General features: G+C 33.1%; 1 protein-coding gene across 9 annotated transcripts in view; it reads right to left on the bottom strand.

The window, feature by feature from the left end:
• Window positions 1-15,710, bottom strand: part of Dys (Dystrophin) — a 1,414,635-nt gene that overhangs the window by 88,474 nt on the left and 1,310,451 nt on the right. The gene's annotated exons all lie outside the window — the stretch shown is intronic.

Here is a 15,710-nt window from a genome sequence, read left to right on the forward strand (position 1 = left end):
AAAAGGGGGGGGGGGGGTATTAAATGCTGGTTTCCCCGAGCATAGCGTTTCTCTGAAAGGCTCTGGGTGTAACAGCCGGTTCGATACCGTCGCATGTTTTATCAACCGGATCCAACGACTCAAGTCAGCTTTGTAGTGATTTAAAAAAAACTGTGGTTAATTACGCCGTACAATTATGAAGCCAAACAGTCTTCGTTGTAATATGGTCTTAGGCGAGAGTATTTCAAGCGAAGCGACGCAGAATCAGACTGCAACTGCGTCACGCGTCATTTGTGGCCTCAAAGAGGAAGTGCAAGATTAAGAACACGAAGGGTTATCGATGAAAAGGGCAGACCTCTTATTTTTATTGCCCAATAATCTGTGCCGTTGATTCACTCGTGTGCTTTATGAATTTATCATCTCTCTTATGATTAAGGCGTCCTCAAAATAAACATCAATTTATTTATTATTTCTATTTGAGCATTTCCGGTGCGTAGGGGCCAACGTATCAGTTTGAGAGAAGAACTAAATAAATCCGTAGGATGATGTCATACGCATGTCCTTCAGTGTTAACACCTACATACATTTTAAGCCTTACTATTGTATAACACGTTTTATTAAATTTAATGATTGATTTACTTACTGCAGCCGATGTTAAAATTAGGAAGCACTCACACTTTCATTAAATGAGATGAAGGACTTACCTGTAAATAAATAAATACAAACAATTAGTTAAACGATTATCACAATAATTTAGGTAGGTAGGTATATAATTTTATCAAGATTAATTAAACAATAAAATCAAAATGCATTAGCAGCATAGTGCGTTTTGTATGCAACAGTAAAACAGCTGTTGTTTGCGCATGTCAGACTGTCTGTATGCCAAGCTGCAGGCTGGTGCTCTTAAAGTCGCCCACTCTTCGTCGAAGACCCGCCAGATCAATGGCCTTGTGTAATAATAATAAAGTAGCTTGGATGATCAAGGATCTCTAACATTAAAAAAATATTAAAATTAAGAATTTGGGGTAGGTATATCAAGATCCTATTTGATTTGTATAGCATAAAATATATTATTTATAACGTGTTCGTTATTTAAATCCACTAGTGAAAACAATGCGCATACAGGTACACTTTTCAATTTATATTTATATCAGTATTAGATTGAATGATAAGTCTACTTCGACTTAGGACGCAGACACACATCATTGCAGTCGACGTGCGTCTTATTTGATTCCAATTCCATCTGATTAGAATCATTTTCCAATTGGTGATTCTAATCGGGTGCAATTGGAATCAAATAAGACTCCGCGTCGACGCACGTTCACTGCAATGCCGCGTGTCTGCAGCCTTATAGTGTGGCCATAATCCAACAACAATCCATAATCTGATATAAATAATGACACAATCCAAAATAAACACCAAAGCAAGCATGGCAATGGATCTTTCTTACTTCCAAATGAATCAAGCAATGCCATTCCAATTGGATTAATTTGGATTCAAATTAAACCCGCGTTGCCGCGTGTCACTTGGTTTCGAAAGTGTTTTTCATGGAAAGAGTAATGAATTTGGAAACCAGTGGCAAGGTGTAGTTGCTAAGTTTTTGAATGTTGAAAACATGAAGCAATCTGAAATTATAAAAAAAACTACGTCTAAGTATACGTAGGTAGGTAGGTACTATGTATTAGAGGAGACGGTGTATTTAAAAATCTACAATAAAAAGCATTTTAAAATTGGAAAGCCGATCTGTGTACATAGAATCAACTTGAATTGACTTGTCTACAGAATTTGAAATAAAACAATAATTGTCTGAAGTATCTATGCTAATACAATGGCTGTTAATTCTCATTTATGGAGGTATTACAGATTGCAACGTTCGCCTAAAATATGTACTGCAAACCACAAATAGCCAGCGGTACCTACAACTGCCTTATAAAGTAGGCATTTTAAGCACGACGGAACCTATGTAAATTCGATATTTTACGTAGGCACACTGTCCAGGAGAGCAGTTAACATTTTATTCCCGACTGTCAACGACGCACATAATTGGCTGTCGACTATATAACTATAATAAGCATTATATTCACTCATTTTACGATCCTGCCTTCATTCTCAACACATAGGGAGTAAAAGGTGGCAAGATACGAATCGTTATTGCATCTAGCACCAAAAGACGTAGGCATACCGTGCATGTACAAAGTGTCGATTGCGGGACGGATTTTGGTTGATCTCACTGCAAGAAATTGAAACGTAAAAATGTAAAAACCGTGTACGTTCAGTTTTAATATAATATTTATGACCATCTTACGTGAGAGTCGTCTTTAAATTATCCACGAAGAAGCCCGCGTGATCTCTTCCTATTACCTGATTCGTATTGTATCACGTACGGTCTACTACAGGAGTGAGAAAGAGAAGACGTGAATCTTGTATCTAAAGTTGAAGCGCAGTTCCTCTTACAGTTGCGCAGTAGGCTCTTTACACATTAGCAGAGTAACTTGACAATTAGTGCCGAAGATCAAAACTTATATCATTTAAACAACGAATGGGAAATTCAGTATATTTTTAATGATATTGAAATACAAGTATTTTTATTTAATTTGTTACGCTTTAGCTACCTATAATATGGTTGTTTAAGTTGACATGGTTAAGTTTACAAAGACAATGGGAGAGTGTGGTAAATCACCATCAGTTTTGATAATATAAGATCGCAGCTTACACTAAAATTGAACAGCTGAGTGTACTTGACGCACTTTTAAAAGGTGTACTAGGAACGATCCAGAAAGAGTTTTATAAGATCTCTGTGGTGAGTACAGTGATGTATTTATAAGAAGGCTGTATGTGGATCCCATGCTTGGAGTACCAGATAATAAATTAGGAACAATAATGTAGTCAACAAACTGTGCAATATTGGTCCAGTAGTTTTTAATCTATAACTTATAGCTAGACACAGGATTTTTAGGTGCTAAAAATGAATAATAGGTACCTAAAATATGTAGATATAATTGGAAAATATGTTATTAAAATTTCATAAAAAATATGTGCTATACATTATACAATAAATCATATATATTTCAAGAGTTTAATTTCTTATTTATTCACAAACAGAAAACGCTTTATTACAATAAATAGGTAATAAAATAATGCTTCAAATTTTAGAAAGTGAATCTTTGACGATTTGATCTAAGCAAATTTTTATACACTGAAAAACGTCTTTCCACGTCTACATAATTATGTAATTATTGCGTATGTAAATGAAACTATTTCTGAAGTAGAAAAAACATCTGAGGAATCTGATGGATTTTCCAAAACAGCTTTAATATTCTGCAGCGTTTGAAGTCCAGTATTTATTAATTTAAAACACTATTTAATTGGTCCAGAAACATTGAAATTTTGATGTGAAAATATTTACTTAAACCTAGAATATGTAAAAATATGTAATAATCCAAAAATATTGAAAAGTAGGTGCTAACATATAGGGCTTAAATGTTTGAAAATTGTCATGAACAGATAGATATTTGGTTGTGGGCCGCTCAAAAAAAAAAAATTAAATACCTAAGAATCCTAAGCCTATATGTCATATAACCATACACAAACGAAATGGACAGAGCTCCGAATTTTTTTAATATTAGAGACTATTTGGCTTTTTACAAAAAAAGTTAGCCGAGACCTGATATAGTGCGTCATGGTAGGCGCAGGTTTGATGAGGAAAACTGTGGTTTCTTCAATGGTGACGTTAATGCATTCGATAGCATTGTTCAACGATGGGACAACATATAAATAATTACAAGGTAAAAAGAACTTTTTATATACCACGTTTTTAAATTTTCTGTTGAATCTTATAAACTTGACAATTCTATGTAATTTTATATTAATTTAGGACAAATAAGGCAATTATTGTCAACAAATCATTTTTTTTGCTATTTTGCAACAAACAAACAAATATGGAATACTGAAATGTCATTTTGATTTCCATAGTAACTCACGTATATATTAATAATTTCGTTGCTAGGACCACCCCCTTAGCAACCAATAATAGTGGTTTGGATTACGGATTTCTTCCGAAATAACTTTTCATACAAAACAGAATTAACTGAAAATGAATTCAATTCTACTTAAAGATGGCTAAAAGTATTAAAAGAATGCATTGGCATCGTGTTGTGATATATTCTAAAAGTTTCAAATGTCTAGCTAGTCGGGAAGTTAGTTAAAAATCGATTGCAAGACTTGTACTGGATAAACAACCACCGGACAAACAAGAATACGAGCTAAGAAAAACGTGGTAAAAATCGTGGTAAAATAACGAACATGATAATATGATGTTCCGAATGAATGATGAATGTTCCAGTTTCCAGAGTTCCAGACAACCTCTTTGAGGCAAAAGCCAAGCGTTCAGATATTAAATTAAGATTCGTCAGTAAAGTGTCTACCCATAATATTTCAAATGAGCTGCGCTGAATTTGTCCCGAATTTAAACAACACAGCGTTCGCGAAACTTCAGAATTGGATAACTAAATTAAGTAGGCGCCAAGTTAACGGGCAGAAAAGTTTTGTCAAAATTTAGCAGGATCTTGAACGCCCGACATTTTAACTCTAATTAATTAACGACGTGAACTACTTAACAAGTGTTTCAATCATTAATAACAAATAATTAACAATTTGCACGAAAATTGGAAGAAGAAGTAAACTTATTAAAGGGAAACTATAAGAAAGTCGTAGAGAAAAATTCCGGTGGAGGTAACACATTGTGTCGGGACAACAACGAAAGCGGATCAGCAGGGCATACATAGTTAACATGGTAACTTGTTTCCGTTATTTTTATTGCTTCAAAATAACACGGATATCACTTGGAGAAATTAAATTGCATAAATACGGTGGTTATCTACAATAATAAAATTGTTAACACACCGAACTTTACTCAACGACATTTATAAATATCACGGCTGACAGTTAACTTCCCGTGATAATTAATTGTCTGAATACAATATAATTATACTATTATTTCACCCTTTTTATTGATTTTGGAGTTAAGTGATATGTTAGAATAGCCCTGCAGATATGATAAGAACTTACCGAATCTTATAAAGTATTGTAACGTCTTCGAGCTAGGCGGTTTTCGTAGTGCAGTGCATAGGGCAATTGCCTTCCATCCGTGAGTTCTGGGTTCGACCCGGTGAGGACACAATATATTTATGTTATTTTCTCAAAGCCTGGGTGTTATTGTTCAAAATTACTAACAACAAGGACATGGTTATTAATAATAATAAAAACATCTCCAGAGCACCTTAAAATCTGTAAGCATACAGTTTTGCGTGGGATTCAAAAACTAAGTAAAACGTGGCATAGACAGGTGTGTGTTGGGCACGTCCCGGAAAGGTCACAAATTTTAACCGAAAAATTTGCCTAGCTTCATAATTAGGTACCTATTTAGTATCTGCATTTAAAAAAGTTATTGATCGAAAAATAAGATATACCTAAACTCGATGCGATTGGTGAAAAGGCCCACCCACCTTTTCGTGTCCGGAAACTTGTACGTATGCAGTACGCCGTATCACACTTCACCGTGAAACTTTGTATCGGAAATATATGGCCATATATTATTAAAGGACGTCCAACCTCTTTGGGTTGTATAGAACTACCATAAAATTCATGTCTAAATAAAACACGGTTCTTGTCAGTTTACACTTTACAGGAAGCCAGCAGCAAACAAATTTCGAAAATAGTGGATATATTGGATTATTTGATAGGTTAGGATAGGTTTTCATTCTTGAATTCATGAATTTTGCCAAAATCAGCTATGAAAATTGAATTAATGTTCATATTGAATCTAATAAAATTGGAGACCGTGTAGTATAGCCTACGGTCATCTCTTTCCGATAGAAAGCTCACGGCGAACTGTGCCACGGTGAAATGTTTTACGTACAACTTACATGTAACCCTACCTTTTAGCTTCATATTATAAAATAAATGATTCATTATGTTTGTTTTTGTTCTCGTAAGTTAGTTATTTTGTTGAGAGGATAACACATATTGTAAGTTGTAAGTAGAGTTGGGTATTTCCCGAGAAAATCTCAATCTCGAGATTCGGGATTTCCCGAAATGATGAAATTTTGAATTCTCGAGATTCGGGATTTCCAGAAAATAATTCTCGAGATATCGGGAAATTATAAAAAAACTGTAAAAATAATAAAATCAGTGTATAAACAGAAAAATTCCAAAAAAATATGTTTTTTTTTATTTATGTAAGAAGACAAACAAAATAGAAGTAGGATAATAAAAATATTACTTATTAAATATTTTGAGACACAAAATTCCCTGATGTTGAAAAAATTGCGCTCATTTTGAGTCGACGTTGGCTTAATTGTGTTAAATGCCCCGATCAGTCTTTGAACGTTTTGTGTTTTGTGTCCACTTTTTCATATAGAAAATCGTTTTTTCAAATAATATTTGATAATAAAGAAATCCCGAATCCCGAGAAAAAATTCTCGAGATCCGGGATTTCCCGAAATGTTAAAAATTTAAATTCTCGAGATTCGGGATTGAAAATTTCGAAAATTTCTCGAGAATTCCCGTCAGGAAATTCCCGAAACCCAACTCTAGTTGTAAGCGTGTCAGCGTTATCTTAATTTTATTCGTACCCACTAGTCTGAAAACATAAAAAAAATATTGAGAAGCAGCCATTTATGGCTCAAGTGCTCATCAAATTCGTAGTAAATCCACGAAGTTATTCATAATTTGTAATATGTACACAGTTTGTTTATGATATTGAATCATGAAGTCATAACGTTACTAATAAACTTCGATATTGAATACGGCAGTATGCATAAATGGAGACTATTAATCAGGGTTTAATCCAGATGCTCCATACAAAGTGTCTAGAACCGCTATAATCTCGGTAATAAATCGCACCGGATAATAAAAGATAACGCAGCATTTCTATGTAAGGCCCCAGGCTACAAAACTATTCTGTCCGATTGGTGAATAAGTGGTCAATTCACGAGAGGACTTGCAGAAGAAGACAATGTTATTATTGTGGTTTATGTTTACAGACTGATATTAGATATATTATGTAAGTATCTTAGTTACACAAAATGGTCATGATATGACTATCTTTTCAAAAGAATGTAGGTATTTACAATAAAATAATGCGGTATTCCAAAATGTTGTGTAATTATTATTTTAACATTTGTTATTTAGTATTTATTATTTTACTGCACGTAACCAGGGGAGGTATTCGTCAAAAGATTTAAAAAGGGCCTCCAAACAGTTCAAACCAATCACACAATTATTAAATTATACCGCAATCAAATAGGTACACATATTTCTCACAAATGGAGTACCCACCTATACAATATTAACTAACCTAAAACTAATATGAAAGTTCCACACTCCACATAACATAACCACGCGGATATAAACAAAAAATGAACCACAAATAAGTATTATTATGTGTCATCTGTCATCCTCAATAATAATTTGTTTTAGTTAACTGTTAAAGAATTTATGGTTTTTATTTATTATTTTTATCGTGTGGCCCTAAAATCAGTCAGTGCGTCGGGTTTGTTTGAGGTAGGTCTGCAATGCAAGTAGTGCATTTGGGCACCTGCATAATATCTTAAAACAGTGATGTCACTTTATATCTACCCTAAATAGAAATGTGACTATTGGGCATAAAGCGGTAATATTACAAAATAAGCCAATCGAAATGGAGGCGTATACGGTTACGGGATGCGATAGAGGTAGCTGATGAAATGGCATTGGACAGACATGCTGCTCAGCGAATGGATAACTGTTGAAAAAAATGCAGTCATACAGTGGTATCAAAAGATCACTAGATGCCCCCCACAGGGCCGCCCCAAAACCCGATTGGGCGATGATCTCATTAAGTTCGACGAAATTCGGTGGTAGCGAAGAACTAAGGTCCTTCATCCAGCAGTGGATCCAGATTAATGAATAGGATCATATTTATCAGTATCTATACGTGGGAAGAAAAATACGATTGGTTGCACAAATACGCGTGCAGATATGTTATACTATTAATAATAATTGTCATTGATAGTAAGTTGTATAATGATAAATAGTACGCTAATATCTATATAGGTGTGATTTTCAGACGAATTAAGCTCCGTCTCGACGTATGTAATGCATTTAATTCTGATGTATGGCTATTTAATTCACCAGCCAATGATTTATTCAACAAACGATCAGTTTAAACTTTAAACCAACATCGTTACTATGTGACGGCTAAATACACCTACACACAATAGATTACTTTAGTAAGTACATAATTACAATATTATCTGTGTATAAAATTGCTTCAAACTACCTATGCATTTTTGATACACTATTTTTCGAAACACACCTTCGAAGTCCCATTCCGTACTAATATTTTTCTTTAATTATACTTAATTATAATAACTAATAACAATGAGTTCTAGATTGTTACGAAAAATTTTGTATTCCTACTCATTAAAAATACTACAATCTCAAATCTTTATATTCACTTTAATAAAAGACAGTTAATTAAAAAAAAAAAATAGGTTTTTAAGAGGAATTGTTGATAGTCACTTGCATAACAAATTACACCCATAATCTAGTTAGACACAATACACATATTGAAAACCAACATATGAATTTTTCCAATGCGACATTCGAATCCGCGACCAAATAATTCAGTACCTAGTAAAAATACATTAAAACTATGAATTGTTCGAAACTCTCTCATACAAAACTCATGTATTAAGCTATATTTTAATAATAAAAATAACTACAAAACCTAAAGATGTTCAACGAATCATCATTTTACGATCTTATATCGTTTTAAAAATATTGTAATATAGATTATTTAAATTATGAGCAAATTAAATTTAATTGGTTCGTAATTCCGTCACTACTACTTACTTACACTACACTCACTCTTAGCAGAAGAAATGTTTCAACAAAATGTATTGAATTTTGTATAAATCTGAGTAAAGTACTTATACCTATACCTAGTTTATAGTACCGTAACTAAGAGAATAGCGAGAGAAATCATTAATCCTTTTGCATTATTAATAATTTATCCTGAAAGATGTCAAATAAAGTAGGTATTAGGACATTAGGTGAGTATTAGCTATACATTATTGACCCGATCCAATAGGTACCTGAAAGGAGAATCGAATAAGGCAAAATAAAGAAAATCAGTCCGCCATAGGTCATAGTACTACGCTGAACAACCCAACACAATTAAACTGGACCCGGTGACGATAATCGTTACACGAAATACTAGTTCTCGAGAACATAATTCTGTAATAATAATTATTAAACCTGAATTTACACGGTTCAAGACACAATAGTAATACTAGTTTGCGGAGATCACAAACAGTTTCGTAATCAATAATAAAACACGGTGCGGTCTAAAATGCTGGCGTATTTAAGTAAGTACACGATACTATACGATTTGATATATTATACGTAGTTAACAAAAGTTCAAACGTTTATTACCACAATAATATTGGAATAGATCGGCGGCTCTCGTGGTGCAGTTCGTAAGGCGCTGGTCTTCCACCCGAGAATTCTGGGTTCGATCCCGGCGAGGACACAATGTATTTATGTGATTTTCTCAAAGCCTGGGTGTTTGTGATTGTCCAAATTACTAACAACCACCTTGTACGAAAAAGCAAAGACATGGTTATTAATAATTATAAAAAAATGGATCGCCGTCATTTGAAACCGCGAGGGCCAACATGGAAGAAGGAAGTCGCTACGGGTATGTCAACAGGTACCCTCAGCTATGCAGACGGCAAAATTGAAGGGTCACTAGAGACAAGAGAGATCCTCATCAGCTTGGGAGACAAAACGAAGAATAGAAAAAAATGTGTAAAATTATTTTAATTACAAATTATAACAAGAGGTGAATCAACATTAAGTACCTACCTACCCCCACATTGTGGCAGTATCGTAACAGATTATTTCAAATCCAAATACACACATTGAAAAACAACATAAGTATATATTTTTGGGTAACAATTATACACACAATCTTGCACATAAATAATTTGTAGGTAGGTACACTTATATAATAGTAAATAGAGCGCCAATCTCTGAAACCGCGAGTCGCGCATGGCTGAATAAGAATGATGTTGTTTTTCAGTGTGTCTTTTATCCGGAGCAATGACCCTATGGATTGAGCAAATTGTCAACAACAATTCCTCGTTAAAGTGTTAATATAACATCTACATTTGTGGAAGCCTCCATTTTACAAAAATAATGTACTATATTTATTAATTTTATTTAGACATTGATTAAAAATAAATGATGTACGAATAATTTTAAGGCGGATTTAAAAAGTTACTGAATTTTTTAGCTTTCTTGAATGTACAATAACGAAACCAATATTAAATACCTGTTAAAACATTTTTTGTTATTTATTTATACCGGTTTCCAAACAGAGGTAGGGATGTGATCTGTTTTATCTACTAAATCGACAATTTAATATTGACATTAATCAAGTCTGGGATCGACTCTTCCAGTGTAATGTGGCACTATAAGGCAAAGGTTGACCCTTGGTATATAATGCTGAACCCTTTCGCCAAGCCAGTGTATTCATTCGGCCTACATCCACTCGCCTGAAAAACACAAGATCTGAGACGTCCCTCATAATGGCTGGTTGCATTATAAATTCACGAAGGCATTTTCTACTTTGCCCTATTTCTGTAGTGGGCTTGCTCCCCATCTCTATATACCTTTTGGCGTGCATCGAACACAGTTTCGTCTTTTGATCGTAGGTAAATGCAAATATTTTTTGACTATTCGGATCATTATTTCTCTGATGATTTTTATTTATCATCATCATATCTTTGTAATAATAATCAACCTCTAAAATTCATGATATATGAATATATCTATATATACACCTATATAAGATGTTCAATGTCATTTAGTCTAAACTATCCCGACATCGAATCCAAATCTTCATTTGCCTTTTGAATTAACAAAATGTCAGTATGGCCCAGTTATTAGAGAGTTCCAATTAGTTGAACTATTTTAATTTAATTTGAATTGATTTCAGCTAAAATAGTTAGCGATAATATATTTAACTAGTATCGAAAAAATGCGTCAAAACCAGGTAACACAAAATTAACGAGAACCGGCTTACACTACCAGGTGTGGTATAACACGCTTTAGGTCTCGAGTGTGGTAAAATATATGATACACTTGAACACGTGTTAAAGAATATCTTATTTTCAATAGTTACGTCAGTGTCATAATATGAATTAAAGTCTGTCACGTGAACAAAACGCGCATCCAATATTTAAGGACGGTCAGTGCGCTTTGTGTTCTTTGGGTTGGGTCATCTCATAAATTAAATTAATAAAAATAGTGCGGCTTCACAATCCTTTTCTAGGGCTTTCCTTGACTACGCCATTATAAAACAAGTCATGAATTTATTATACATTTACAATAGAAAATTAATTATACGGATTGAACGAAGATGCAAGTGATCTGGATAATTGACATAGACATTTGTTTATATTACGGTGTGATGTAGAGGTAATTCGACGGTGCGCTGAAGCCACCGAAGGAAGGATTCTACTGCGGACAGACATCCCTCTACTACGCGAGAAGCAGAGGAATATGAGGGGTGGAGACCCATGGCCACGTAGGTAGAAGATGGGTGCCTCTGGAGGTGATCATAATCCTAAGGATGAGGAAACGAACGACAATAATAGAGTGTTAAGTTACGTAGATAGCTGCTTTTGCCAAAATGTTCAGTCTTCTTCCAGATGGAGCCTTAAGAGATCACTATACAAAAATCACTGGAGGAAAATCCAGTTTGGTGTAAGTGCCACATCTGTATGCAAAACTATTCAAACGTTGCGTGGTTTTTTAGTTTGTATGAAGTTTCCCTAGGTGTCCCTTTTCTGCCATCATTTTCATATGTTTACACACCATCTGTGGTTCTAACCAAATATTTGACAATATGCTGACAGTTTTACTTATAACGGATGGTGTAGACCAGGGGGGGGCAAACTTTTTGGATGGAGGGCCAAATTCAAGAATTCAAAATGAACGGCGGGCCGCAAGTAAAATACCATTTTTAGATATAAGTACACTATTTATTATCACGAAAAATAAACATTACAAAAAAAATTGAGAAGAATGTAACTAAAGTACATTTTTTTTAAATTCAGGTGTTAATTTTGTACTTGATATTCTCAAAACTGCTTGTAAATGGGCATCGGAGATATTTGATCGTAAAGAATTTTTATTGAGGTTCATGATCGAAAATGTTTGTTCACATATATAGGTTGATCCAAAAATAACGAACATTTTTCTTGCATAATCTTTAAGTTGGTCGAATTTGTCTGAATTAAGGACATTGTAAAATTTGGAGATTTCTTCACGACGATGCAATTCTCTTAAATGAGTGTCACACTGCAGATCAATAATCTCAAGTTGTAGCTCTGTCGGCACACTATCAATATCTATTGAAATCGATGTTCAACGTAGAAAATAGTGGTTACATAGTGTGAGACGAGACGCAACGAAGACGTACTGAGATAATACATTTACGAAACAACAAATTCTTCAAATTTTAATCTATTGTCAATATTTTTTTAAAAATTATTAAAAAAGTTATTCGTAATCAGAAGTACAATTAATGATGGTGGGCCGCAAAAAAATACCCGGCGGGCCACATGCGGCCCGCAGTTTGCCCCCCCCTGGTGTAGACTGTAGTAGCTACTTACTAACAACCAATTCTGTATAAATAAACCATACTTATACATACTACAGCAATATAAAATGGCGGACAAAACGTCATAGTGGTATTTAGAATAAACAAATAATTAAGTTGCCAGTCATAATAAAAATACTAATTAAGTAGGTACCTAGTATTAAGTATTGACAAACAGAACATTAATTTTCTCGTTATGTTTTAAAATAAAGACACTATATTTAAAATTATCAATTTCGCTATGGTTATGTTTTTTGGAGTTATTGTTAATTTAAATAAAATATATACATACATTGTCATATTGAAGTATTATCTGAATGTAAAAATGTACCTACATGGGGGTATTTTTTTATTATTAAATTAATACAAAAAGGTGACGTAGCAAAACGGACATGACGGACGGGGGAAAAAATGAGGTTTGCATACAAAGGAGGACTTATGATGAATGTTTTTTTAGGCGCGAAAATGACATCGGCGATTTATTTTCAATGAGTTGCACAGGTAGGACAACCTGACGAAAATAATATTCAAACAGACAAGATATTATTTTTCATGGTAGGTACTCATGGTGGCATTTATATATAACACACGTGATATGAGAAACGCTTTGTTGATAACTTTAAGTATATTCCAGCTTAGTAAATTTTGACAATTTTATATTAAGGGCCCTGAATATTAAGCATCTATTCACACTCTCGATAACTCACTAATTGTGAAAAATGTAAATGACGTCAACTAGTTATACTAGAAGTATAAGACATTAAATGTTTGTTGTGTCTACAATACAAGTATTGGGTCGATTGTAAATATAATAATTTATAGTAAATAAGGAGTTATTAGTGTAATAATACATATTGGGTCGATTGTAAATATAATAATTTATAGTAAATAAGGAGTTATTAGCGGAATAATACATAATAAATATTGTTTACGTGCTAATTTCGCGACTTGCGACAGAGCCAAATGATGGAACATTTAAAAATGCAAATGGGGTTAGAAAAACAAAATGGCCATCAAACGATAATTTATCCGAGCGAAAATCATAAATCGAACTGCGGGACATTTATCAGCGCGACATTTTAAATTTGAATCAGGAACGTGTTGGTCTGAATTCAAAATAATGGATGCGTTTGTATATTCAACGATTTTGATTCATGACAGTTTTATTATACAGATTGATTTAAAGTTCTTACCAAATAAAGAGTACTTCCAAGTAGGTACAACATAATGTACCTACTTATTATTTCACCCATTTCGATCATAGCATTATGTTTTACCATTTTATTCCGTCTTATTTATTTAAATTTGGAATAATGATCTTGTGTATAATATGACGAACTACCTCTTTAGCAAACCTAAAGGCCTACTACATAATCTTACTGAAACAATACCGTATCAGTAATACTGAACGTATTCATGAAAATGACTTCTATGAGTAAACGACCTTATACGATTAGTATTACTGTTATTAATTGAGCATTTACTTGGTAGAATTCCATTTTACAAGAAATGAAAATATAATTAATATTAAATTCTACAGGTTTTAAAAAAATTTAAGCACATGATTAACACAATTATACTAATAATATTTTAATTGATTAATAATGTCAACAAATAACCAAAACACTCGAACACTGTACTTTCGATAAATTTTGATATCCATTGAAAACCCACTTATGGTTTTCAAAGTATTAATAATATTACAATTAATAATAAGTATACAAATTCATAATATTGTTTGAACGAATAAGAAAATGTATTCTGTCTCTATCTGTACTAAGCAAAGGCAATCGGCCTATCTGAACAGTCTTGATAATGGTGTTACAACCGAAATTGCTATCGACAAACCTTTTAAAAACATGTAAAATTTAATATTAAATATATTTTCATTTCTTGTAAACAAACGATTAAACGTCAGAGTGACAGTTGTTACTTTAAAAATAAAAACAACGAAAAATAATTATAATTTAGTAATATAAGTTAAAGTCTAGAGAAATAAACCAACGGCGCTCCAATAAGCGGCCCTTTTCTTGAGTATGTAATTTAACTAGACAATTAAAAGCTAGTCGAAGAAACTAGCTAGGTTATCACAAGTTTTATTTTTGTTTTGTTACGCCAAAGAAGTATAACTTCTAACGAGCGTACATAAGTACACACACCGATTTTTTTAATTAATTAACTAGTATTTATTTTATAATTATGTATAATTTAATATTTTATGAACTGTTTGGAGGTACCATTGAAGAAAATAAAGCCCAAAGATGACTGCCGCTCTACTTAAAGTTGGACATGCCTTCCATACACTATTTATTTAGTGAATAAATGAATAATTACGCAAAACTAAAAGCACTGTGAGGTGCAATTTTATATTATTGAATGTTCGCACTGCGAATGTGAACTAAACAATAATACATATTAGTTTGGAATATATTTAAAACTGGAACACGGAAACCTAGGATTATAATTTTGAATAGTCGGGTTGTTTGCGTTTCTATGAAAAATGGGCAGATGTTTTCGCCCAACCATTTTTATTTTAGATATTCATAACTGAATTATTTTTCAGAAGTGTCTGTTTCAGAATATAACAATGTTTGTTAGGCGGACATTTATTTCCCACTGTAATTCGTGATTAATGACTTTATCTTGCCTACCTACGGCTACAAAAATTTTATCGGTGTTCTTTATAGGAGAAAAAAAATGAAATAAAAATGAAGCATAATCGCGCACTAAAAACAGCGCAGTAAAACATTAGAGAGGAGGATGAAATATATTTTTGAACGTAAAGTGCGAAATGATTGATGATTTACTAGATCCTTTCGCCATTGTTACAATTTACAATGTTATTTAAAATAATTGACACTATCGACGGAGGGCGCTTAAACGAGTTCCAAATTCAAACTGAGTTAATTTTACTTACATTTTATAATACAATAATTTGAAATCATATTGGAACTCTATTTTTATTATGGAATTTATGAACACGATTCTTAAATTCAATCGCTTATCATATATTTTGACG

The sequence above is a fragment of the Rhyacophila brunnea genome, unplaced genomic scaffold (assembly GCF_057557595.1).
Source record: "Rhyacophila brunnea isolate RB1 unplaced genomic scaffold, BYU_Rbru_1.0 scaffold_6, whole genome shotgun sequence".
In the NCBI taxonomy this organism is placed as follows: Eukaryota; Metazoa; Arthropoda; class Insecta; order Trichoptera; family Rhyacophilidae; genus Rhyacophila; species Rhyacophila brunnea.